Source organism: Pongo pygmaeus, chromosome 5, assembly GCF_028885625.2.
Source record: "Pongo pygmaeus isolate AG05252 chromosome 5, NHGRI_mPonPyg2-v2.0_pri, whole genome shotgun sequence".
NCBI classification, from domain to species: Eukaryota; Metazoa; Chordata; class Mammalia; order Primates; family Hominidae; genus Pongo; species Pongo pygmaeus.
In genome coordinates, this window is record NC_072378.2 from 169,974,234 (window position 1) to 169,999,629 (window position 25,396).

Consider the following 25,396-nt stretch of genomic DNA (forward strand, 5'->3'; position numbering starts at 1 on the left):
GCGGCCACGTGCCTTGCGCTTCAAGTGGGCAGTAAAAACACCACGTGAAGAAACACTTGCCGTTTAGTGTTAATAGATACACCACCCATCTTAAGAATCTAAATTGCTCCTTTTTCTTCTCCCCTTCTTAGAGTTCGAGAACTCTAATTTCTTAAAATTAGAGCACGATGAAATAATTGATTGAGTTTAAGAGATAATCGTACCTGGTTTGCCAAAAAGATGCAGTGATGACTGGTTTCAGCGTTCCGGACCGAGTCAGAAAGGCTCAGCTCTGCTGGAGCGAGAGACCGGCCCCGCAGTGCAGGACGCTCCGGTGGACGTGGCCGAGCGGCTCCCGGGGCAGCGCGGCTTTATATGCCGCTTCTCCTGTGCAGGGCTGTCAATCAGACACATGAGGAAGCACGTTTAATTCATTCCTTCGAAGGAATGACATCATCCCCCTTCTGATCTCACCATTTGCTCCGAGTACCTGCTGCAGGGGTCCAAGTCCAGCCCCTCTGTACTGGAGGCGGCCTCCTCCTCCTGCACCCCGGCCCCTGCCAGACAGGCCTGGGAGGAGCCAGACAGAGAGAGGGAAGGCAGGGACTCACTTTTCCTGTCTTCTCTCAGGAAATAAGATGCTATAAATAACACTAGCAAGATTGGCTAGAACTCCTCATTTTGCTTAAGAGAAAAAAATGCAAGTTCTATGCCTTAAATATGTTTCGAATTACTCAGTGTGATATTGGTCTTTCTAAACCAAATGAGTGACTCTCAATAACACATAAAATACATCGGTGAGTATCAATAATCAGTCTGTATATTAATAAAGTTATTATGGTCAATAATCAAGTTTAGTATGTGTCAAAAATAAAATTTAATGTAAAAGGAAGTTGCCAACATTTATCTCAGGCAGTTAGAGGACTGAAAAACTGTACCGCAGCTTTGGAAAATTCATTTTAACCCAAATTCTGCTTCATTTGCTCAGTGAGGATCCCCTAGAAGATGTCTCCCAGCGGATGTGCAATACCCGTAGAAGGGTGTGTCCCAGTGGACGTGCAGTACCCGGCCAAGTCCCCTTGGTGCAAACTTTCGCGCGGCCCCATCACAGGGACAGCCTGATGTGCAGGCACAGAGCAAGGACTCGAGAGAACCAGACGCAGTGGCAGCAGCTAACCCCCGCCCCTCCCACACCCAGGAGTCACCCGCAATCAGGGTGCACTCTGCATGGGGGTGGGGGCGCCGTTTCTCAGAGGTCAGGGTGGACAATGGATGGGGAGGGGCTGCTTCTCCCAGGTCAGGGTACACAGTGGAAAGGGGAAGCTGCTGCTCTAAGGTGGGGGTTGATGGTACATGGGGGAGGGGCTGCTTCTCCCAAGTTGGGCTGGACAGTGGATGGGGGAGGTGCCACTTCTCCCAGGCCAGTGTAAAAGGTGGATGGTGGAGGGGCTGTTTCTCCCAGGTCAGAGTGAAAGGTGGCTGGGGATGTATTGTTTCTCCCAGGTCAGGGTTAATGGCAGACAGGGGAGCTGCTGCTTCTCCCGGGTTGGGGTGGACCATGGATGGGGGAGATGCTACTTCCCCAGGTTGGGTGGATGGTGACTGGGGAGCTGCTGCTTCTCCCAGGTTGGGGTGGACCTTGGATGGGGGAGGTTCTACTTCCCCAGGTGGGGTGGATGGTGACTGGGGAGCTGCTACTTCTCCCGGGTTGGGGTGGACCTTGGATGGGGGAGGTGCTACTTCCCCAGGTGGGGTGGATGGTGACTGGGGAGCTGCTGCTTTGCTTGGAGCCACCTGCACCTGCTTCATGTCAGCACCTGCCTGTGGGGTTCCTCCACGTTTGTGTGGAGTTGTCACCCTGGCCATGGACCCGTCAAGTCTTAGTTAGAGAACATTAAAGCGAATGTCTGTGGACACAGCCCTTACTGTGTCTGCGGCAGGGGAGCGTCTCTTAAGCCTCCTGGCATTCCCCCACAGGGGTCCAGCGCTGCAGAGGTTGGCAGGCACCATGAAGAGCAAGCTTCACTTTATTGCCTCTGTCTTCAGGGAGGATATGCGAGCGGGTGTGGGAGAGGGAAGGAGCTTTCATTTGTGAAAACCTCTGTTTTTCCTAACGGCACCTGTTTATTTATCACTTGGCAAACATCAGTTTCTGACACATGCACAGACAAAAGCCTCCAAGAGTGTATGTGTCATGTTTAAGGTACGTTATTTTGCTTTTTAAGCTATTGGGGACAAAGTCATCATTTGAATTAAAAAGTAGTTTAAATAGATTGATGTTATCTCAAATTCAAAAAAAGTATAACCCAGTTCCCCTTAAAGAATTTTCAGTGGATAATTATCCATTCATCAGTTTGAGTTTTTCTGCCTCCAGGTTAGTTTTTCCTGGGGCCAGAACATGGAAGGCGGCATCCCCTGCTCCGCGTGCCCCGGCCTCCCCTGTTTCTCAGTGCACAGAATGCGTGTTTCCTGATTAAAGCTGAAGACACGCAGCTCTGCTGCTCAGCACTTCAGGAGCATGTGGTGAAGACCGTGACACTCACTGGGGAGGAGGAAGGAATGTAGTAATGACCCTCCACTTGCCGATGGGCGGGTGCAGAGAAGAGGGGCCCTCCTTCTGTAAAATCTTGCAGCCCAGAATCAGGGAAGTCTGTTTAGAGGAGACAGAAGGTAAGCCGATTGGAACATGGCCCGTGAATGGGGTGTCCCCGGTTGAGAAAGTATTTCAGGCAGAGAGAGTGGGTAGGTGTTCACGGTGCAGAGAATAGCAGGTTCCTGGGGCGGCGCCCAGGCCAGGTGCATGGAATGGGCTTCATAGTCGGTGGAAGTCACAGAGAGGTTCCTGGCAGGGTGAGGCGGGACTTCGTGGCCCCACTGTGCAGGGGACCAGAGGGGCAGTAGAGGAGACAGCCCCTGGTCAGCATCTTCCCTCGGCCCCCTGGGGGTGAGGAGGAAGGGAGATGTGAGGATGAAAGAAAAAGTAGTCAGAGGCCTCGGCGGGAAAGTAGCGATGCTGAGGGAAACACCATCTCGTGCGAGCACGGGAGGACGAGGGACAGACACGCAGCAGGTGGAATCATGTCCCCCCAAGTTCACATCCACCCCGAACCTGTGAATGAGCTTACTGGAAATACCACAGTGTTTGTGGATGAAATCAAGGGTAGATGTCGTCGAAATGATGTAGGGCAGGCTCCAAATCTAATGGCTAGTGTTCTAATAAGAATAGAGAATATGAAGATGGAGACACAGGGCGAGCTCTGCTTGATGAAGGAAGCAGAGACCGCAGTGATGCAACCACTAGCCAAGGTCACCAAGGGCTGCCAGAAACCCCCGAACTGTGGGAGACAGGGAAGGGGCCTCTGCCAGAACATTCCGAGGATGTGCAGCCCTGCCACATGCTGCGTTTAAAACTGCTGGACTCCAGAACCACAGGACAATACATGTGTGTTGTTTGTGATACTTCATCACAGCAGGCCCAGGGAACTAACACAGGCACACCTTGGAGATACCACAGGCTTGGTTCCACATCTCTGCAATAAAGTAAGTTGCATAGATTTGTGCTCTCCCAGTGCATATAAAAGGGATGTTTACACTCCACTATTGCCTATTAAGGGTGCAGTAGCATTATGTCTAATAGAACAATGTGCATATCTTAATTCTAAAAAACATTTCATTGCTCAAAACTACTAACCATCACTTGAGCCTTCAATGAGTCGTCATCTTTTTGCTGGTGGAGAGTCTTGCCTCAATGCTGATGGCTGCTGACTGATTAGGGTGGTGGTTGTTGAAGGTTGGACTGTCTGTAGCACGTTCTTAGAGTAAGACCACAATGAAGTTTGCTGCATCTATTGACTCTTTTATCCAACGTTTCTCTGTAGCATGTCATGGTTTTTGATAGCAGTTTACCCACACAATAATTTGTTTCAAAATTGGTGTCCATTCTCTGAAACCCTGCTGCTGTTTTTTCAACTAAGCTTATGTAATATTCTAAACTATTTGTTGTTATCTCAACATCTTCCCCAGGAGTGAAGCATTTCACAACATCTTCACTGGGAGTACTTTTCATCTGTAAAAATCATTTTCTTTGCTCATCCACAAGAAATAACTCCTGATCTATTCAAGTTTTATCATGAGAGTAGGACAATTCAGTTCCATCCTCAGGCCCAGCCCAGCTTCTAATTCTACCTCTCTCGCTTATTCTGTGACATCTTCAGTGACTTCCTCCACTGAAGCCTTGAACCCTCAGGGTCATCCCTCATGGTGGGATTTGGAAGAATCCGCTTCCTCCAAACTCCTGTCAGTGTTGATATTTTTCCTTCTCCCATGAATCATGAATGTCCTAGTGGCATCTAGAATGGTGAATCCTTTCCAAAAGGTTTTCAGTTGACTTTGCCCAGATTCATCAGAGGAATCACTCTCTATGGCAGCTATAGCCTCATGAAATGTATTTCTTAAATAGTAAGACTTGGAAGTCCAAATGACTCCTTGACCGATGGGCTGCAGAATGGATGTTGTGTTAGTAAGCATGAAAGCAACATTCATCTCATTGAGCATCTCCATCAGAGTTCTTGGGTGACCAGGTGCATTGACCAAGAGCAGTAATATTCTAAATAGATCGTTTTTTGAGCAGTAATTCTCAACAGTGGGCTTGAAATATTTAGTCAGCCATGCTGAGAACAGACTTGCTGTCATCTAGACTTTGTTGTTCCATTTAAAGAGCATAATAATAATACATTTAGCATAGCTCTTAAGAGCCTGAAGATTTTCATGACGAGTTAATGGGTGCAGCACACCAACATGGCACATGTATACATATGTAACTAACCTGCACGTTGTGCACATATACCCTAAAACTTAAAGTATAATAACAATAAAATAAAATAAAATAAAAATATATTCAACTAATTAAAATTGTTTAAAAAAAAAAAGAGCCTGAAGATTTTCAGATTGGTAAATTAGCACAGGCTTCAACTTGAAGTCACTGGCTGCACTAGCCTCTAATAAAAGAGACAGCCTGGCCTTTGAATTTTTGAAGCCAGGCATTGACTTCTCCTCTGTAGCTATGACAGTTGGAGATGGCCTCTTCTTCTAATACAAGGCTGTTTTGTCTTCATTGAAAATCGGCTGTTGAGTGTAGCCACCTCCACAATGATTTTAGCTAGATCTTTTGGGTCACTTGCTGCAGCTGCTCCATCAGCACTTGCTACTTCACCTTGCGCTTTTGTCTTACAGAGATGGCTTCTTCCCTAAACTTCATGAACCAATCTCTGCCAGCTTCGAACTTTTCTTCTGCAGCTTCCTCATCTCTCTCAGCCTTCACAGAATTGAACAGAGTTAGAGCCTTGCTTAGATTAGGCTTTGGCTTCAGAGAATGTTGTGGCTGGTTTGATTTTCTCTCCAGGACACTCAAACTTTCTCCCTATCAATCAGCAATAAGGCTGTTCTGCTTTCTTATCAATGGTGTGTATTACATCTGATGGGCATATTTCAGTGGAAGCCCGATGGATGGGTCTAAAGCCTGGGCAATCCTTCCTTAGAGATGATGTTTAAATCCATGGGCAGGAGACAGGTGAGGCCACTGGAAAGAGGGAGGCGGGGAGGGGCAGACAAAGCCCCAGGGCATGGACCTCTGGCTGGAGCTGAACCACAGGTGTGGTGAGGGAGAGGGCTCCCTTCTGCCCCGGAAACTCCTGTCCCTGAACCATGATTTCCGTTGTCCAGTTGTGCATGGACTGCGTCAGAAACAGCAAATCCTGGTGTGGCTCTGTTCCTTTCACAGTGACGCAGGGGGGTTGAAAAACAAGCAGACACACTGAATGTGCAGAGGCCTGAGCTGAAGAAAAGAGCATGGGCTGGGGACCAGGGCCAGGCACACTCGTCACAGCCCTTCTGACTCAGAGGTTTTTATATCACCTCCCCTCACTCTTCTCTCTGGCCTGAACCTGCTTCCTAAGCACCCCAAGGTGATCTGGGGATACTTGCCGGATGGGCGCTGCTTGGAGCTTGTTAAAATTATCAAAAGAGCAAGCAGACAGACTTCCCCTGCACGGCTTCTCCAGCTGAAATGCGCACACAGGACACTGGGCCTGGCCCAAAGGCAGATTCCAACTCAGTAGGTGTGGGGTTGGGGAATCTGATGGTGGGTTTTGAACAAGCTCCCCTGCTCCAAGATCACGCTTGGAGCAGCAAGACTTTAGTGACTGGAACTCAGCAGGGCACTGTTATCCTGGCCACCACCCTGGGGTGGGTTTGTTGTCACACTCATTCTACAGAGGAGAAATCAAAGTTCCTGGCTCTGGCCTCGCCTTGTCGACCCTAGGGTCCTTGGGACCAGGATCCTTCCCTGGAGTGGGGCCCAGAATTCCCAGGGCCAGGGCTGAGGCCAGTCCCTCTGGCTTTGATTCCACCCAAGCTGCACTGACTTGGAGCATACACAGGAAAAGGAACAGAGGCCACTTTGTCGATTTGTTTAAGGCTCCGTTTGCTCATCCATTTATTCAAAAAATACTCATTGAGCATCTGTGGCACCTAACACATCCCAGACACTGCAAACAGCACGGTACATATGAGGCATAAACAGGTTCCTGCCCTTTGGGGCGCCTATTTAGCCTGGCCTGCTGCCTAATTGAATTCCCACTAAGCCTTGTGGAACTGTGGTCATCAGCTGATGCTCTGTGTCTTGTGTGACTGGAGCCTCCTGCCTCACAGGCAGCCGTAAGGGGTGAGCAGGAATCTTCTACTCATTTCTGTTGTGCATAAATTCTAATTATGTCCCGGAAACTACAGATTCCCTTTCCCAGGTGTTGTGCAAATATTCCAAGGCAGTGGCAGGGCCTTCTTGGACATTTGTGTGGCCCCCTTCTTCACCTGCCCAGCTATCACTCCCCTTGTAAACCCAGCGAGGACCCGAGCCCATGCGCTCCACATCAGGAGGCCCAGGGGCTGCATTCATGGCCCAGGCTTCCTGCGGGCATAGCCCAAGCCCCCTCCCCCTATCGCCTGCCCTGGAGTGGAGGTCATCCCTAGAGTGGAGGGAGGTCATGCCTGGAGTGGAGGTCATGCCTGGAGTGGAGGGAGTCACCCCTGGAGTGGAGGGAGGTCATCCCTGCAGTGGAGGTCATGCCTGGAGTGGAGGTCATGCCTGGAGTGGAGGTCATGCCTGGAGTGGAGGGAGGTCACCCCTGGAGTGGAGGGAGGTCATCCCTAGAGTGGACGGAGGTCATGCCTGGAGTGGAGGGAGGTCACCCCTGGAGTGGAGGGAGGTCACCCCTGGAGTGGAGGGAGGTCATCGCTGCAGTGGAGGTCATGCCTGGAGTGGAGGTCATGCTTCAGCAGGTGGATGTGTGTCACTTCATCCTCTTGCACTGAGCTGCCTGGACACCCAATTCATCCTCCCTATCCCAAGAGCCCCTTATTTCCTGGGTCATGCCTGTTTCCTGCTGGACTGGAAGTGCCAGTGTTCCAGACACTGAATGTCTCCCTCACTTCCCCTCTTTGCCTCTCAGCCCCTACATTCACCTGCCCTCCATTTGGGGAGTTTGGTTTCCAGATTGTGGAGACTTTGATCTGGCCCAGTCTGGTGCCCCTGGAAGGCAAGCTTCCTCCTATTCTGCATGGGCCATTTGGATGACTAGCTTGGGCTGCCTTTTCCACCTGCTGAGACCTTTTGCCCCTTCATCACACATATTGACCTTGCCTCCAGGGCTGTCACAGATGTGAGTTTGCTGGCTGTCTCCTCTGTGGCACTGGTCACTGACAGGAACGCTCATGGCCAGGACTGTGCACAGAGCCCACGGTCCTTCTCATGCCATTCTGGAATAATGGAAGTTTCAGGCAATGCATCTGCACGGATACTGCATCTTAACAAACTGAAGGTCTGTGGCAAGTCTGCAAGTGTCATTTCTCCAACAACAAGGGCTCACTTCACGGCTCTGTGTCATGCTTTGTAATTCTTATGCTATTTCACATTTTTTATTATTATTCTGTCTGTGCTGGTGATCTGTGATCAGTGACCTTCAGTGTTAACTACTTTAATTGTTTGGGGCCATCAAAAATTGCACCCCTGTAAGATGGCGAACAAAATCGATGAGGATTGTGTGTGCTCTCACTTCCCCACCAATGGTCATTCCATCTCTCTCCCTCTCTTCGGGCCTCCCTATTCCCTGAGATGCAACAATATTGAAATTAGGCCAATTAATAACCTACAATGGCCTCTAAGGATTCAAGTGAAAGGGAGAGTTTTGATTTCTCACTGCAAATCAAAAGCTAGAACTGATTAAGCTTAGTGAGGAAGGCATATCAAAAGCTGAGACAGGCTGAAAGCTAGGCCTCTTGCACCAAGCAGCGCCCATCTGGCAAGTATCCCCAGATCACCTTGGGGTGCTTAGGAAGCAGGTTCAGGCCAGAGAGAAGAGCAAGGGGAGGTGATATAAAAACCTCTGAGTCAGAAGGGCTGTGACAAGTGTGCCTGGCCCTGGTCCCCAGCCCGTGCTCTTTTCTTCAGCTCAGGCCTCTGCACATTCAATGTGTCCGCTTGCTTTTCAACCCCCTTTGTCACTGTGAAAGGAACAGAGCCACACCAGGATTTGCTGTTTCTGACACAGTCCATGCACAACCGGACAACGGAAATCATGGTTCAGGGACAGGAGTTTCCGGGGCAGAAGGGAGCCCTCTCCCTCACCACACCTGTGGTTCAGCTCCAGCCAGAGGTCCATGTCCCGGGGGCTCTGTCTGCCCCTCTCCGCCTCCCTCTTTCCAGTGGCCTCACCTGTCTCCTGCCCATGGATTTAAACATCACGTCTAATGAAGGATTTCCCAGGCTTTAGACCCATCCATAGGGCTTCCACTGAAATACGCCCATCAGGTGTAAAACTCCTCCCCGCTCCCCAGGAACAGAGGCCACCCCATCCCAACCTCCCCCAAACCAGCAAGTGTCCTGATCACTAGGCTCCACAAGGCAAGACCTCTGTGTCACCTCTGATTCTTATCCCTCCCTGGAACTGGAGTCCAATCCACCTGCAAGTCCCAAGAGCACAGCCCTGGCCCAGGCCCCCTCTGTACCTCCTGCACCCGCTGCCATTACTGCAAAGCCAGGGTTCCACCAGGCCCCTCCGAGCCTCCTGCACCTGTGGCCACTACTGCAAACCCAGGGTTCCACCAGGCCCCCTCCAAGCTTCCTGCACCCGCGGCCATTACTGCAAAGCCAGGGTTCCACCAGGCCCCTCTGAGCCTCATGCCCCCACAGCCACTACTGCAAAGCCAGGGTTCCACCAGGCCCCTCTGAGCCTCCTGCACCTGTGGCCACTACTGCAAACCCAGGGTTCCACCAGGCCCCCTCCAAGCTTCCTGCACCCGTGGCCACTACTGCAAACCCAGGGTTCCACCAGGCCCCCTCCAAGCTTCCTGCACCCGCGGCCACTACTGCAAACCCAGGGTTCCACCAGGCCTCTTCCAAGCTTCCTGCACCCGCGGCCACTACTGCAAAGCCAGGGTTCCACCAGGCCCCTCCGAGCTTCCTGCACCCGTGGCCACTACTGCAAAGCCAGGGTTCCACCAGGCACCTCCGAGCTTCCTGCACCCGTGGCCACTACTGCAAAACCAGGGTTCCACCAGGCCCCTCCAAGCCTCCTGCACCCGCGGCCACTACTGCAAAGCCAGGTTTCCACTATCTTCTCCCTCTGGATCCCGGCCATGGGAGTGGTCAGCGTACATCCTCACTCAGTGTCCCCAGGAAGCCACCTAGCCGCCTTCTGACCAGCACAATCATAATAAAATGGGGACGAGCCTGGGGCCCTCTCCTGGGGAGCTGAGGCCACGTCCCACAGAGTGCTCAGAACAGATCCCAGCCTAACAGCAGAGAGAGGTCAGTGGCTCACTAGTACCAGGCATCCCAATCCTCCGTCCCTGCACCCACCCTCTCGCCAGTCCCTCCCCACATAGCAACCACAGGGACATCAGTGATGGAGACCCCGCTGGAAAAAAAGCCCCCAGGGGCCTCCCAGTGCACTTAGTAAGAGCCGACTCTCACAGCTTCCTCCCACAGTCTGGCCCTGCCCCTTCCAGGCTTCCCCTCCCTCCCGGCTGCCTTTCTGTGCCTCAGATGCCGTCCTTGAGCTCACTGTCCTTCTCCCACCACATCCTCAGAGGCTGGGTCTTTAGTCACCCAGACCCCAGGCCCAAACCCTCTTCCAAGGGTCTTCTCTGACCACCGGCCCCAAATCCCCCACCCTGCACCCCAGTCCCTCAGCATCTGTCAGCTGGCTGTCTCTGAGGTCAGCTTGCTGGCCATCTACCACGCACATCCGGCTTCTTGCCCACCAGCATGAGCTCATCTAGAAGAGAATCTCGGGGACCAGCACCAAACCTTCCTCTCTAGGTTGCTCTGCATCACCCACCCAGAGCAGAGTGAAGCACAGAGCCAGCGACGGACACTGGCTGAGGGCATGAGCCTCTTGGCAGACGGGCCCACTCTTGGCTGTGAGCCTGGGTGTTGGTGTTTCGCTGAGAGAGATGGAAAGTAGCCAAGCTGGTCTGACCAGAATCTGACTGGTGCTCACCACATGCGGAGAAGAAACTCTGGTTTTCACACAGAAGTGAATGAACTAATATCTTTGTTCATTTGTTAAGTCAATCATAAATTTACTAAATACCATACACCCAGGACTCTGCTAGTCAATGAGCATGAACTAGCTGTGAACATAGCACACAGCACCCTGAGCAGGCACGGGCTGCGAACGTAGCACACAGCACCCAGAGCGGGCGCCAGCTGCGAACGTAGCACACAGCACCCAGAGCAGGTGCTGGCTGTGAACCTAGCACACAGCACCCTGAGCAGGTGCCGGCTGTGAACGTAGCACAGAGCACCCTGCTTTTGCGGAGGGAGAATCCAGTGCAATGATGAGTTCTGAGGCTGCTTCTTACAGAGTTCTTTATCTGAGACATCAATCTCAAATCTAAGGAACAGAGCTGAGCTCCTACTTTCCAGAATTGAGAAGGACGGCTTCTGCTACCGGAAATCTCCTGTGAGCGTTGCTGGCTCTGCAGAGCTTTCACTGTCACAGGCTCAGAATCCCCTCTCCTGTGGGCCCCAGAAAGCCGCTGCTCAGCATGGTGGGAGAGAGTGGGGCAGGGGCTCTGAGGATGGCGGAGGAAGCAGAGGGCCTGGTCCTGTGCTTTGGACACTGAGTTGTTTCACAGGGATGGGCACAGGAGCACAGGTCCAGGCCTCTCTGCACGCCGGAAGCAGTCAGTGCTCAGAGGAAAGAGAAACGTCAGGGGCGGATCCAATGTACCCAAATGGAGGCTGAGAGGTAGATGCAGGTGGGAACCCCAGACTACTGGTGGGTGAGTTCTTGACAGCAAAAAGAGAAGGAGTAGGTCTGGACCTACTTTTTGTATCCACAGGGATTGATGCCATCCACAGGGATAGACGCCATCCACAGGGATAAATGCCCGCCATGTCTGGGCCTTCCGTTCAATGCATCTCCTCTGATCCTCACAAGCAGTGAGCATCACTGGCCGCATTTTACAGAGACTGAGAATCAAAGAAGCTTAGTAATGTGCTCAGGCCAAGGGCAGCAGAGCCCGCTGGCATCTGCTGGGCCTGCACCAGCTCTGTGCATGTCCCCAAACATCACTGGGATACTCAGAGTTCTTGGAAGTACTAGTGAAGGTGCCAGGTTGAGGGCCCAGCATGCCACGGAAAACACACCATGGACCTCGGAGAAATAGGAGGGCTAGAAGCCCTTTTTCAAATGCGTCCCTGAGATCCCTAAGTGCATTCCCTGAGGGTGTGGGGGTCCCTTGATGTACCCTCCTCCTCCTGAAGCTGGCACAAAGGCAGGGTAGGGGGGAACTGCTTTGCAATTAGGATGGGCTGTGCTTTGCAATTAGGATGGACTGAGCTTTGCGATTAGGATGGGCTGACTGATAGCAACATCCACCGAAGCAGACGTCAGTGCCACGAGAGTGGATCAGGCTCTGGGAGAGGATCCAGCTAGAGGTGGAGAAAGCACTTGAGGAAGGAAGTGCAGGGAAACCCCCGTCTATGAAGTGGCAGGAATCAGAACTTTAGGTGCAGCGCCCACACACATAGCATTAGCTCGCATCTGAGGGGAGGCGCTAATCCTGGCTTGGGGTGGCATTTAGGGCAGAATGTGAAGGCACCTAAAGGAAGAGTCTTGGAACCCAGACAGGTGCCTGTGGCCCCGCGAGTGCAGATAGCGGGTTGAAAAGCAGCAGGGACAGGGGAGTGATTCGCAAGACGAGCTCGTCTGTGGGAAGCAGGGGAGCAGCCAGCGCCCTCGGGAAGGACTGAGTTCTCATAAGGCACCAGGCAGTGTCTCTCCACCACCTGGGCCTCTCCCAGCTCCCCACCTCCTGTCTCTGAGCCGTGGTCACTCTGTGATGTTGCCTCATAACAGTGTGGGCTCAGGGGCCACACACGAGGCCTCAGCTAAACAGGCCGTGGAAGAAGGAGATCAGGAGGCGAGGGAGGGGAGGAGCAGCTGAAACGGAACAGATGAAGCTGGAGACACTGGCCTGGCCATAGTGACAGAAAGGCAGGTGCCCACGCCCCACGGCAACCCGGCTCCAATGCACACAGGTTTCCTGGAGGCAAACCCTGGTGTCAGGTTCTTTAATTCTGCAAGGCTACTGTGCGGTGGAGGACATTGGGGCCACAGTAAAATCTTGAGGTCACCTGGGCCCTGGCAGCAACATGTGGGGAGAGACCAGGAATCTAATCCTGCTCCTCTGATGAAGGGAGTGAGAAACAGGCCTGGCTGGGGGCCAGGGCCTTGCAGGAGCCAGCGCAGGTTCTAAAAGGGTCCAGGCTTAGTGAGGATGCCAAGTTCAAGAGAGAAAATCCAAGGTGGGCTCATGCATGGAGTTGTGGGTGTGCAGAAGCGTTGCCCCAGGACCAGGAGATGTTGGGGCTGGGCTAAAAACCTACGTCTGGCCTTGTCAGGAGGGACCCATGCAGAAGGGGAGAGCTGGGCTTAGGGTGGCCCCATTTCTAGAAGGTTCTTGAATTGGGAGAATACAAGGAACACAGGGATAGAAGAATAAGCCAGAGTGAAGAGAGATTAAGGGCATTTCCCGTGACTGGATCCTGTGCCGTTGTTAGTGAGGGAGCAACCTTTTCCTCTTATGAACAAGCCAATACCCTTCTCTCTGGCATGGGAGCTTGTGTGTCCCAGGGCCCCCGGGGGTGGGGTAGGGGGTGTGCTGTCACTCCCCATACACAGGGGTTGGTTGAGAGATCCTCTGGGGGTGGCTGCAGCCATCTCTGTTCCATGCAGAACCTGAGCTGGGCGGTCTCTGCTCACACTCATAAGGTCTCATCGGCTATTGAACCTGCAGAGCAGCAGCCTCATTCAATGAGAAGAAAGGATTTCCATCACATCTTCAACAAGGATCCACTTGTATGCATTTGTGTTGTTTAACTTGGTAGCGATTCCTGGTGCTTTTATTGTTTACAAATCTTAAAGGCTGTCATCCTATTAGTCATAATGTAGAAAAAACCAGGTTCTGCCACACCAACCAGATCTAGGAATGGGGATGGCTGTTTTAGACACAGTTGGGCCTATTTCCTATCATCATATGTGATTAAGAAGAATGAACATTCATGTCGCGTTTCAGCAGGATTCTGTCCTTATTTGCTTAACTTCAGGGGTGTTTTCTCAATATTCATCTTCTGCAGGGAAACATGTTGGTCCTGAGTCACCCTCTGTGTGGTGTCCTGGGAGGATGCACACATGGCCGTGGCGTTTTCACAAACAGATTCATGTGACTGACATTTGCACAATATTTTTGTAATTAGGCAGGAATTTGAGCATGGAGACCAAGTTGAGGACGCTCAGCCATCGCCTGTGTGCTCACCACTCACTTGCTGAGTGCATGTGCGCGTCTTATTATTGTGGAATTTATTATTTAGTCAAAAAGGGCAGAAGAATTTCAGTGATTATAAAATACCTTAGCTAGCATGACAGATGTAAATATGACTCCCAATAATGAGCAAGCTTAACCTTTTGCAAAAGGCCATCATGGAAAGAGTTTAGAGTATCTTTCTTTTCAGTGTCATTGTAAGTTAGTGATAAGGCCAAATTTTGCAAGATTCCCTAAAGTGTATGACCTCATAAAGAGGCCTCAGGTCCTTCATTTTCTACTCAGTTTTGGACAGTTTTGAAAAGTGCTTGGCAAACCTTGTGTATTACCCAGGGCTTTCCAGAGAAATAGAACCAATAGAATGTGTGTGTGTGTGTGTGTGTGTGTGTGTGCAGAGAAAGAGAAAGAGATCTAGTATGAAGAATCAGATCACGTGATTAGGGAGGCTGACAAGACCCTAAGATCTGCAGTCAGCAAACTGTTGACCCAGGGGAGCTGGTGGTGTAGTTCTTGTCTGGAGGCTGACAGTCTCAATACCCAGGAGGAACCAATACTTCGATTCCAGCCCCAAAGAAGGAAAAAGACTGATGTCTCAGCTCAAAGGCAATCAGGCAGGAGTTCTCTTATTTGGAGGAGGGTCAGCCTTTTTGTTCTGTTCAGGCCTTCAGCTGATTGGACAAGGCCCACCCACACTGGGGAGGACCATCTGCTCTACTCAGTGTTTCAATTCGAAGGTTCATCTCATTCAGAGCATCCTCACAGATACCCCAGAAGTAGCATTCAACCAAATATCTGGGCACCCATGGCCCAGTCAAGTTGACACATAAAATTAACCTTCACATCTTACATGAGCAAAAATTAAAAGCCCCAAAAGAAGAAAAAGCAAACGGATGGCCTCTGTTGAGTGGAGTTTCCCAGTGAGCACAGGTCAGCCATGAGCCATGCAATGACACTTATTAAGAACACACTCACTCCTCCAGCAACTGCCTTAAAGCTTCAGGGAAGGGAGGGGGGATAAAAAACGAGCCATAGCAGGAGGGGTTTAAAAGGAACCCATTTAGTTTAGATCTTTGATCCTGAAAGTGCTTCCTATCACATGCATTTTGGTGTGCTTCTAATTTTTGAAGATATGAAAAATGGAAAAGATGGAAAGTTTTGATTGTCAAGTATTTTATTTCACTCATTTAGAAGAGCAGTTAGATGCAGAGAGGCTTTTAGGGTAGAATCAATGTTTGAACAACTAAAACTGCTGAGATTAAATGAAAATATAGGTGTGGATATGTGGATGTTTTTCTGGGGAGAAGGTCTATGGATTTCAGTTATACTACAGAGAGGCCCATGGCTCTAACTGGATTAAATGTTACTGCCTATAGTTACCTGGAACTTTGGAATTTATAAAGAACTGCTGTGCTAGAACAAAAGCTCCATGAGAACATAGATTTTTAGTCTCTTTTCTTCCAGGGCCATTAAGTACCAGCAATGAGTTTTCCCATGACATTCTTATTCTGGTCTTTGCATCTGCCCTGTACAGTAGTTCATTAGCAGCAGATAAATCACAGAAGCCCAGGGATTTTGAATACCCTCCACAAAATGAGCCTGGAAGGCCAGAATCTTGCTGCCTTTCTCACTGCAAGTCCAGGCTCAACTCCTCAAACCAGGGGCTAAGAACTGCTGGTGCAGGAACCAAGGGTGGAAGAGATGGGTTGTGGGATACTGACCCTGCACGGAGCCATGCACCCTTGTTGCTATCCTCACCGAGACCCTGCATGGAGCCACGCACCCTTGTTGCTGTCATTGCCGAGACCCTGCATGGAGCCATGCACCCTTGTTGCTGTCATTGCCGAGAGTAAAGTTCATTTCATTGCCTGCTATAAAAGTAGAGATAAAATTTAACAAAATAAGTGAATTCCAAGATTTGCTCATGCATGTTCCAGCTCAGTTGTTTTGCAATGACGGAGGCAGGTGGGGCTCTGGACCCTGTTTACTATAATAAGTGGGAAGTAAGCTGGATGAGAGAATGTCAGCTGGAGCAGAAGTTGGAAAGAGCCTTCTGCTCGTGATGTGGGAGTTGACAGCAACAGAGAAATCCCAAAATAAGTAGCTGAACTTAGAAAAGAAGTTAAAATTTGGAAACTGCTGTGGTTGTAAGAGAGATGAAATTGAAAGCAAAATCTATGAGTCAGTTCCTCATTCAAACATTACAGGCCATGGGCCCAGGGACAAGAGATTTAGTATGTCTAAACCCTGTTTTATCTGTGCTGTCCCAGAAGCAGTCCAGAGTCTCTTCCTCAGAATGATGTGCCAAGGTCTTATAGGAAATTATAGAACAATGCAGGATAATGTGTAAATCAAATAATAAAATGTTATCTGCCTTTACCAGCCCTCAGCTCACTTTCATTAGACTTGTCTGTACAAGACACTGAGGACTAAACTCTGATGTTTTATCTTGCCCAAATTCCTAAAGGGACTGGGGAGTCATGCCCTCTAATGAGTTTTACTTTCCAACCTGACTCTGGGATAACATTATGAGACAAAGAAGAAAATCAAAACATTTTACCCCAAATCATGTTTCTTTGTCATATTCTGAAATGGCCCTGCAAAGCTGTTCTTTGTGGGGGAAAATTTGCATCTGTAAAGAATCTCTATTAACATAGTTGCATCTTTTTCTTCCAGACCCTCCCAATTCTAAAGAGATTAACTAAGATCTCAATAGGAAACATTTGTCACCTATTGTCTCTAAGGGCAGTCACTATAAGACTTCAAAAGAATTTTGGTCTCCACAATCTTTATCTTAACCTGAACATTCCCTTTCTTTACCAGGTCTTTAGACAAACTCAACCAATTGTCAACCAGAAAATGTTTAAATTCACCTGTAGTCTGGAAGCCCCGGCTTTGAGTTGTCCTGCCTTTCTGGACCTATCCAATGTATTTCTTAAATGTACTTGATTGATGTCTCATGCCTCTCTAAGATGCACACCGACCACCTTGGGCACATGTTCTCAGGACCTCCTGAGGGCTGTGTCACAGGCCGTGCTCACTCATATTTGGCTCAGGATAAATCTCTTTAAACATTTTACAGCGTTCAACTCAACGACTTTCAAAGTGCTTTGTAATCATTAGCTCATTCAACTTTATAACACTGTATAAGGCAGAAAAAATCATTTTCTTAATAGATTTGTTCCTCTTAAATCTGTGCAAAATTCCATCCCATATTTCCAGGCTGGGATAAAAACAGTCACCGCTGGGCAATTCCTAAGGGGTAGAAAGTATAGTGAAGCCACTTGGCTATACATCCCAACTCCTCTGAGTCTAGAGTGGACTAGAAAAACATGTACCAAAAACATTTTGTCCTTTTATTCTTGCTTTTTAGAACTATTTCTTCTTTACCCACAAGATAGTGCCTGAAAAAGTATCGTTCTTCCACAAAGGCCAATCACTAATAGAAAAACCAACAAATAGGAGGATCTCTTTTACATCCAGAGAAGGTTAAATAGCAGCAATGAGATTTGCCCTTCCACCTGAAGCACCCCCACCCCCAAAAAAAAGACTGTATAAAATATACTAAACAAAATATGTAAAGAAACACATTTCCAGATACTAGATATCAACAACTAAAGGGAGTGAAGCCACAGCATGAGGAATAAGTGAGCTGGGCTCTGTGATCACCCAACTGACTGCTGGAGATTGTCTCCAGGCCCCAGAGCAGGAAGGTGGCAGGGAAATCCCAGCGGGCTCCCTGCACTCAGCTGACAAAAGTGAGAGCCTGGGGAGACGGAGAAGTGAGGACTCACAGGAGAGAGGTATTTAGAAGACAGGGCTGAGCAGAGAGAATCGCAGAGATCTGAAGCATCGGGTCATTCCTGTGCGGAAACCACACCCTGCAGGAGAGGGTGCCCCATGCTCATACAGCACCTGCAGTCGTGCCTGCCCCACTGGCTTGAGTGAAAAGCTTTATGTTTCAAAGGATTGAGGAAAGTACTTGGAAAGCTCTTGCCTATCCTGAGGAATAATTGGCCCTAAACTACATGCTGCACTCATTCCACCTCATGAATCTTAAAAGCAAGACCTGAAAGGATTAAACTGTTTTTAAGTAGTTTAGATGAACCCTAAAATAAAATACAAGAATATGTATAGATAGATTAAAAATCCAGCATTCCACAACACAAAACTCACAATATCTTGTTTTCTAATCATAGATTACCAAGTGTGCAATGATGTTGGAATGTAGAATGTAAAATGAAAAGAAAATTCAGTCCAGTGAAACTGCCCCAGAATTAACACAGATTTTAGAATTAGCATAAAATGACATTAAAACAGTTTTTATAACTATATTTCATGTGTTTAAAAGGTTAAGTACATACATTGAAGATATAACATATACCCAAATAGAACTTCTAATGTGTGAGATGAAAAATACATGTGTGTAGATTAGACATTGCAGAAAGTTTAGTGAACTTAGAAACCTAGCAACAGCCACTATCCATCAGAAAACACAAGAAGAACAAAGCATTTAAGAAAAATAAACAGAGCATTAACAAGCTACAGGATAACTTCAAGCAGACATATACATATAATTGGAGTTTCAAAGGAAAGGGGACAAGAAAACAATAATGTAAAAAATGTCCACAATTTGAGCATTATGATGCAACATATTCATGAAGCCAAATCAACCCTAATGATAAGTAAAATTAAGAAAACTACACCAACGTACATAATAATTGAATTGTCTAAAATGAGTGGTAAAGAGAAAATCTTAAAAGGAATCAGAGGAAAAAATGCATTCTGTACAAAAGAGCAAAGCTAAGACAAGACTTTTCTCTAAGAAATAATCAAAGTAAATAAGACAATAAAGTCCCATCTTTAAAGTACTGAGTTTTTTTTTAAACATTTCAGCCTAGAATTCTACACCCAGCAAAAATATTTTTCAAAAACAAAAGTAAATCATAGACTTTTTCAGACATGCAAAAGTGGAAAGGATTCAACACCAGCAGACTTGCACTCAAAGAAAGTCTATCAGGTAGAAAGAAACAAATGCAAGAGAGAAACCAAAAATATAGGGAACTTTCTCAACATGAAAAGGGGAACCTATAAAAATCTTATGTCTAATATAATACTTAGTAATAAAAGTCTGAATTCTAAGTGCAGAACAAGACATAAATGTCTGCTCCTATCAGTTCTATTCAATATCATGCTGGAAGTTTTAGCCAGTGAAACAGGCAAGAAAAAAAGAATATCCAGGCTGGAAAGGTAGAAGTAAAACTGTTCCTTTATTTGAAGATGTTCCTTTATTTACATGATCATCCATGTAGAAAATCTAATAACCTATCCAAAAAAGTCTACTGAAAATAATGAGTTTAGCAAGGTTTTATGACACCAGATCAATACACACAAAAAATTATATTTTTTATGGATATGTTTTTAATATGTGTTCCAAAATTATAGGAGATTCCTAAAATTCTGATATGTTGTGTAGATATTATTAGTCACAATTATGGTTATTATGTTAAATTATTACAGGCCACAGAAATAACCAGATTTTCCTGTCAACTGCATTTTTGACCATGACCATATTAAGTCTTGTCCACAGTTGATTGCTTAATTCCGAGGCATTTTCTGAAAGCTCTTTAGAAGCAAGTAAGATTCAAAGGGATTCATGGAAAGGATGGAAAGGATGTTAACAAGCACTCTTGAATACAAGTTTCTGATCACTTACTTTAGAATCATATTGCTCAAACTGGGCAAGAATTTCTAATTCCCAGAACTCTAGTGAAGAGAGTGACTGGTTTATAAAACTGTTAACCCAAGCAGGACAAAAAGTAATTAAATACTAAGGAAACAGTTTGCTAGATTTTTATGCTAAATCAGCCAGTACTGAAATTGTTAAGATATGCAATTTGAATGAGTTCCGTGGTCCAAGTCAAGTTACCTAAGACAACTCATTTAATAAACAGTGCTATGCACCTGATACTGTTTGGCTATTTGTCCCTGCCCAAATCTCATGTTGAAATATAATCGCCAGTGTTGGAGATAGGGCCTTGTGGGAGGTGTTTGTGTCATGGGGGCAGATCCTTCATGGCTTGGTGCTTCCCTCACCATAGTGAGTCTCATGAGATCTGGTCATTTAAGTGTGTAGCACCTCCCCCACCCCTTGCTCCTGCTCCCACCATGTGAAACCCCTGCTCCCCCAAAGCCTTCTACCATGATGGTAAACTTTCTGAGGCCACCCCAGAAGCAGATGCTGGTGTTATACTTCCTATACAGCCTGAAGAACCATGAGCCAATTAAACTTCTTTTCTTATAAATCACCCAGTCTCACATATTTCTTTAGCAATGCAAGAAGTGTCTAACACAGAAAATTGGTGCTGAGGAGTGGGGCATTGCTATAAAGATACCTGAAAATGTGGAAGGAGCTTTGGAACTGGAAGAAATTGGAAGAGTTTGGAGTGCTCAGAAGGAGACAGGAAGATGAGAGACAGAAATTTCTTAGAGACTGGCTAAATTGTTGTGATCAAAGTGCTGATAGTGATATGGACAATGAAGGCCAGTCTGACAAGGCCTCAGATGGAAATGAGGAACGTATTGTGAACTAGAGCAGGGATCAATCCCTTGTTATTCTCTAGCAAAGAACCTGGCTACATTCTGTTCATGCCCAGGGATCTGTGGAAGTTTGAACTTGAGAGTGATGACCTAGGGTATCTGGTGGAGGAAATTTCTAAGTAGCAAAGCATTCAAGATATGGCCTGGCTGCTCCTAATAGCCTACGCTCAGAACAGGCTATGCCTTCTACAGCCTACGCCTATGCAGGAACAAAGAAATGACCTGAAGCTGAAACGTACATTTAAAATGGAAGCAGAGCAGCCAGGTGCGGTGGCTCATGCCTGTAATCCCAACACTTTGGGAAGCCAAGGCAGGTGGATCATGAGGTCAGGAGATCAAGACCATCCCGGCTAGCATGGTGAAACCCTGTCTCTACTAAAAATACAAAAAAATTAGCTGGGCTTGGTGGCAGGCACCTGTAGTCCCAGCTGCTCAGGAGGCTGAGGCAGGAGAATGGCATGAACCTGAGAGGAGGAGCTTGCAGTGAGCCAAGATCATGCCACTGCACTCCAGCCTGGGCGACAGAGCAAGACACTGTCTCAAAAAAATAATAATAAATAAATAAAAATAAAAATAAAATGGAAGCAGAGTATAAATATTTGGAAAATTTGTAGCCTGATCATGTGTCAGAGAAAAAAAAAAAAAGCTTCATTAAGAGAGGAATTCAAGCAAGCTGTGGGGCAACCACTTGCTAATATATTTGCATAACTAAAAAGGAGCCAAGACAATGGAGTAAAGGCCTCTATTACATTTTAGAGATCTCTCAGGCAGCCCCTCCTATCACAGGCCCTGAGGACTAGGATGACTGATTGGTTTCAAGGTCCAGGCCCAGGAAACCACTGCCATGCATCACCACAGGAAGCTGCTCCTCATATCCCAGCCACTCCAGCTCCAGCCTCAGCTTAAAAGGGCCCAGATACAGCTCAGTTCTCATCTTCAGATGGAACAAGCTGTAAGCCTTGGAAGCTTCCACATGGTGTTCAGCATGTGAGTGCACAGAGTGCAAGAGTAAATCAGGCTTGGCATTCTCAGCCTAGATTTCAAAGGATGTATATAAAAGCATGGGTGTCCAGGAAGAAGACTGCTGCAGGGGCAGAGCTTCACAGAGGACCCCCACTAGGGGAGTTCAGAGGGGATATGTGGGGTTGCAGCCCCCACACAGAATCCTCACTGGGGCACTGACTAGTGGAGCTGTGGAAAAGGGGCCACTGCCCTCTAGACCCCAGAAAGGTAGATCCACCAGCAAGTTGCACCCTGTGCATGGAAAAGCCACAGACCACTCAACAAGCTGTGAGAGAAGCTGCAGGGGCCGAACCCTACAAAGCCAAAGGGACAGAGCTTTCCATGGCCTTGGGAGCCCATTCCTGGCACCAACATGCCCTGGATGTGAGACGTGGAGTCAAAGGAGATTAATTTAGAGCTTTAAGATTTAATGACTGCCCTGCTGGGTTTCAGAATGTGCATGGGGCCTGTAGCCCCTCTTTTTTGGCTGATTTATCCATTTTGGAATGGGAATGTTTATCAATGTCTATACCCCCTGTGTATCTTGAGAGTAAATAACTTGTTTAATTTTACACATTCATAGGTGGAAGGGATTCATCTCTGGATGAGACTTTGAACTAGAACTTGGGACTTAAGACTTTTGAATTAATGCTGTAATACGTTAAGACTTTAATGGACTATTAGCAAGGCATGATTTTATTTTGCAATGTGAGAAGGGCATAAGATTTAGGGGCCCCAGGGGCAGAATAATATAGTTTGAATATTTGTCCCCACCAAAGTCACATGTTGAAATGTAATCCCCAGTGTTGGAGGTGGGACCTTGTGGGACGCGTTTGGGTCATGGGAGTGGACCCTGATGTCATGGTGCTGTTCACATCATAGCAAGTGAGTTCTCATGAGATCTGGTCATTTAAAGGTGTGTAGCACACCCCCCTCCTCTTGATCTTCTCCCGCCACCTGTTCCCCACTTGCCTTCAGCCATGACTGTAAGCTTCCTGAGGCTTCCCAAGAATAGATGCTGGCACCATGCTTCCTGTGCTGCCTGCAGAACTATGAGCCATTGAACCTCTTTTATAAAAAAATTACCAAGTCCCAGGCATTTCTTTATAGCAATGCAACAAGGCCTAATACAGCACCTAAATTGGAGAAACAAAATTTGTCTTTAAGAGGACATAAATTCAATGTTAAGCATAGACTAATGGAGAGCCTGGGCCGCTGCCCAGTCCTTGCTGAGTTTTTAAACTTTCCATTATTAAAAGCTCTGCACTCCATGACTCATCATGGAAAAGATGAACTAATCCAAATTACATATATCTATATCTATGTAGGTATAGATATATTTGTGGGTGGTGTCTGTTCTTAGTTGCTAAAGTAGTTATGACCAATGTCTGGTTTGTCAAACCCATAATCCTGGAAATCCAGTGAAAACTTCAGGGACATTTCTGCAATCTGTTAGGCCATTTAAACATTTATAGAGAGATTTTATTTAAAATTCATTTTAAATATATGTTTTCTGGTTGTTTAGAAGCTTTCCCATGTCAGAAGGCTGCTGCTATCACAGTAGCTAAAAGGTTATTAGGAAATGTGTTTCTTTTGTGGGGCATTCCAGGAGAAATCTCCAGTGATGGAGGTACTAATTTCGCTGGACAAGTTGTAAAACCATTAAGATATCACTGATGAAATAGATTAGGCAAAGCTAAATGAATAGGCTGGATTGCCTTGATCAAAGGGAGTGAAGGTTGATGACAATCAAATCTCTTCCAGTGGAAGACATACGTTGACCCCTTATGAAACAGTCACTGAAAGAATTCTGCCCCACTAATGGAACCTCATGTATCTTCTGCTTAAAAACTCTCATATGGCTAAAGGATATGAGGCTTTAATGCATTATGCTAAAGTGTATTTCCACCAGGTATAGGAAGTCGTTCATGGTTCCCTGACTGAGGACAAACAATTCAAAATCTAGAACCTGCAGACTGGATCTTCTGGAAATGACATCAAAGAAAGACTGCCCTTGCCACTTACACTGCCGCAAAACCTTGGGAACCTCAAATTTTGGGTTCATTATCTCAGAGCTGAGAAGGGCCACTCCAGACTCTTGGAACTATAAACTTATTGGATTCCTTAAACTAAAACTAACCAGGGAAGTTTCTCCCCAGAAGTAAACAGCATCCTAGAAATGGACAGTCTTCCCAGGATCTTTTATCAAGATTCCTCTGCCATCATGAGATGCTACCTCTCTTAATTTTTTCATTGCTTATGTCTCTCTGAATAATAAAATTGAAAAATGGGTCTTGTGTACACTCATGCTTATACTTTTATTTGTGGAGGATTTCACAGCCAACCACATACATTGGAAACCTTATGCCTTGACTGATGAAATATGAAGGGCCAATGTGGGTAAGGAATTTTAATGGTAGCTTTGTTGCTCCATAATGTCAGAAGCAGAGCATCTATCCACTCCTGTTAACATCATAGGTCAAAGAAATGTGTAACCATAAGGGCACCATAACCTATGAATGACAGTGCTGCATGGAAACCCAAAATGATGGTAACTGAGAGTGGTGCGAAGGCCCTAAGTTTTGGTCACACTCTCATTTCAGTGAAAACCTGACCAAAAGGGGAGGATTTTTAAGCAAAATTATGGGAGGCCATTGTTTTGGACTGAGCTCATGCACTAGGTCCAGTAGATCAGACCAAAGCAAATGAAGTCATGCATGTGAAATGCAACGTAATTAAGCTGAAACTTTAAAGAAGTAGATAGATCCCAAAACAGACCAGTTTAATTTTTCTCCAGAAAACAGGAGATTCCAGCACACCAAGGAGGTCCCTCTGCTCTAACCTTTACAGAGAAGCCCCCTGAGGTAACTAGTTTTTTCCTCCTTTATTGTTTTCTTGTTCCCTTCTTACAAAACCCACTGTTCTGCTATTTCCCAGAGGGATTCGAGACCAACTACGTCTATTTACCGTGGTGACAGGGTGATGTCAATGACTGAAGTTTTGATCTACCTCTCAAAATTGAGAGGTGGATTAAAAGTTGAGAAATTATTAAGTTTAGCCTAAAGCTGCCTCTTTACATGTTTTAATTTCAGCCTGAAAGTTTCTCTGTGCGTAGTGAACTGCATCCTAACTGGATGTGTAAACAGACTTTAACCTACTCTTGTGCCAATCACCAGAGGCGAACTGTTCAAACCATGTTCAAATAAGGCAAAATCAAGCTGTATTGAATCCAGTGCTTCTGCACCTCACTTCTGTTTTGTGTACATTACTTTCCTTTTTCTGTCCATACATAGCCAATCATGTGGCAGCCCCAGAGTTACTCTCAACCAATTCTGGTTCTAAGGGCTGCCGGATTCATGAATTATCCTTTGCTCAATTAAACTGTTAGACTTAGTTTGTCTTAAGTTTTCCTGTTAACAAGTACAGGTTCTGTTATTGTTTTGTTTTGTTTTGTTTTTGAGACTGAGTATCACTCTGTCACCCAGGCTGGAGTGCAGTGGCACAATCTTGCCTCAAAACAACCTCTGCCTCCTGGGTTCAAGTGATTCTCCTCCCTCAGACTCCCGAGTAGCTGCGATTACAGGCGCACACCACCACACCCAACTAAGTTTTTGTATTTTTAGTATAGACAGGGTTTTGCCATGTTGGCCAGGCTGGTCTCGAACTACTGACCTCAGGTGATCCGCCAGCCTCGGCCTCCCAAAATGCTGGAATTACAGGCGTGAGCCACCACACCTGTTATTGTTTTATATGAGCAAAATAAATAAGTAGGAAACCAGTAAATAAATTACTACGTACAAAATTTGAGATGAGTGTGGAAGAGTACTTTTAATTTTTGATGTTTAAATTTCTTTTTTTTTAACATTGGTGTTAATAAGTAAAAGAAAAGTGATTCGTTCTCTGTTTCCTAGAGTTGCTGGCAGATTGATTA

At 47.0% G+C, this 25,396-nt stretch overlaps 1 protein-coding gene across 2 annotated transcripts in view; it reads right to left on the reverse strand.

The window, feature by feature from the left end:
• Positions 1-627, reverse strand: part of THBS2 (thrombospondin 2) — a 39,777-nt gene extending 39,150 nt beyond the window's left edge. Inside the window, exons 1-2 of one of the 2 annotated variants that reach the window (XM_063666868.1) lie at positions 470-627; positions 204-376 (exon numbers count right to left, since the gene is read on the reverse strand). The gene's annotated coding sequence lies outside the window, so the exon portion shown is untranslated. Of the gene's footprint in view, positions 1-203; positions 377-453 lie in introns of both variants that reach the window. The other variant, XM_063666866.1, reaches the window with a different exon arrangement.
• Between the last annotated feature and the right edge of the window lie 24,769 nt (positions 628-25,396).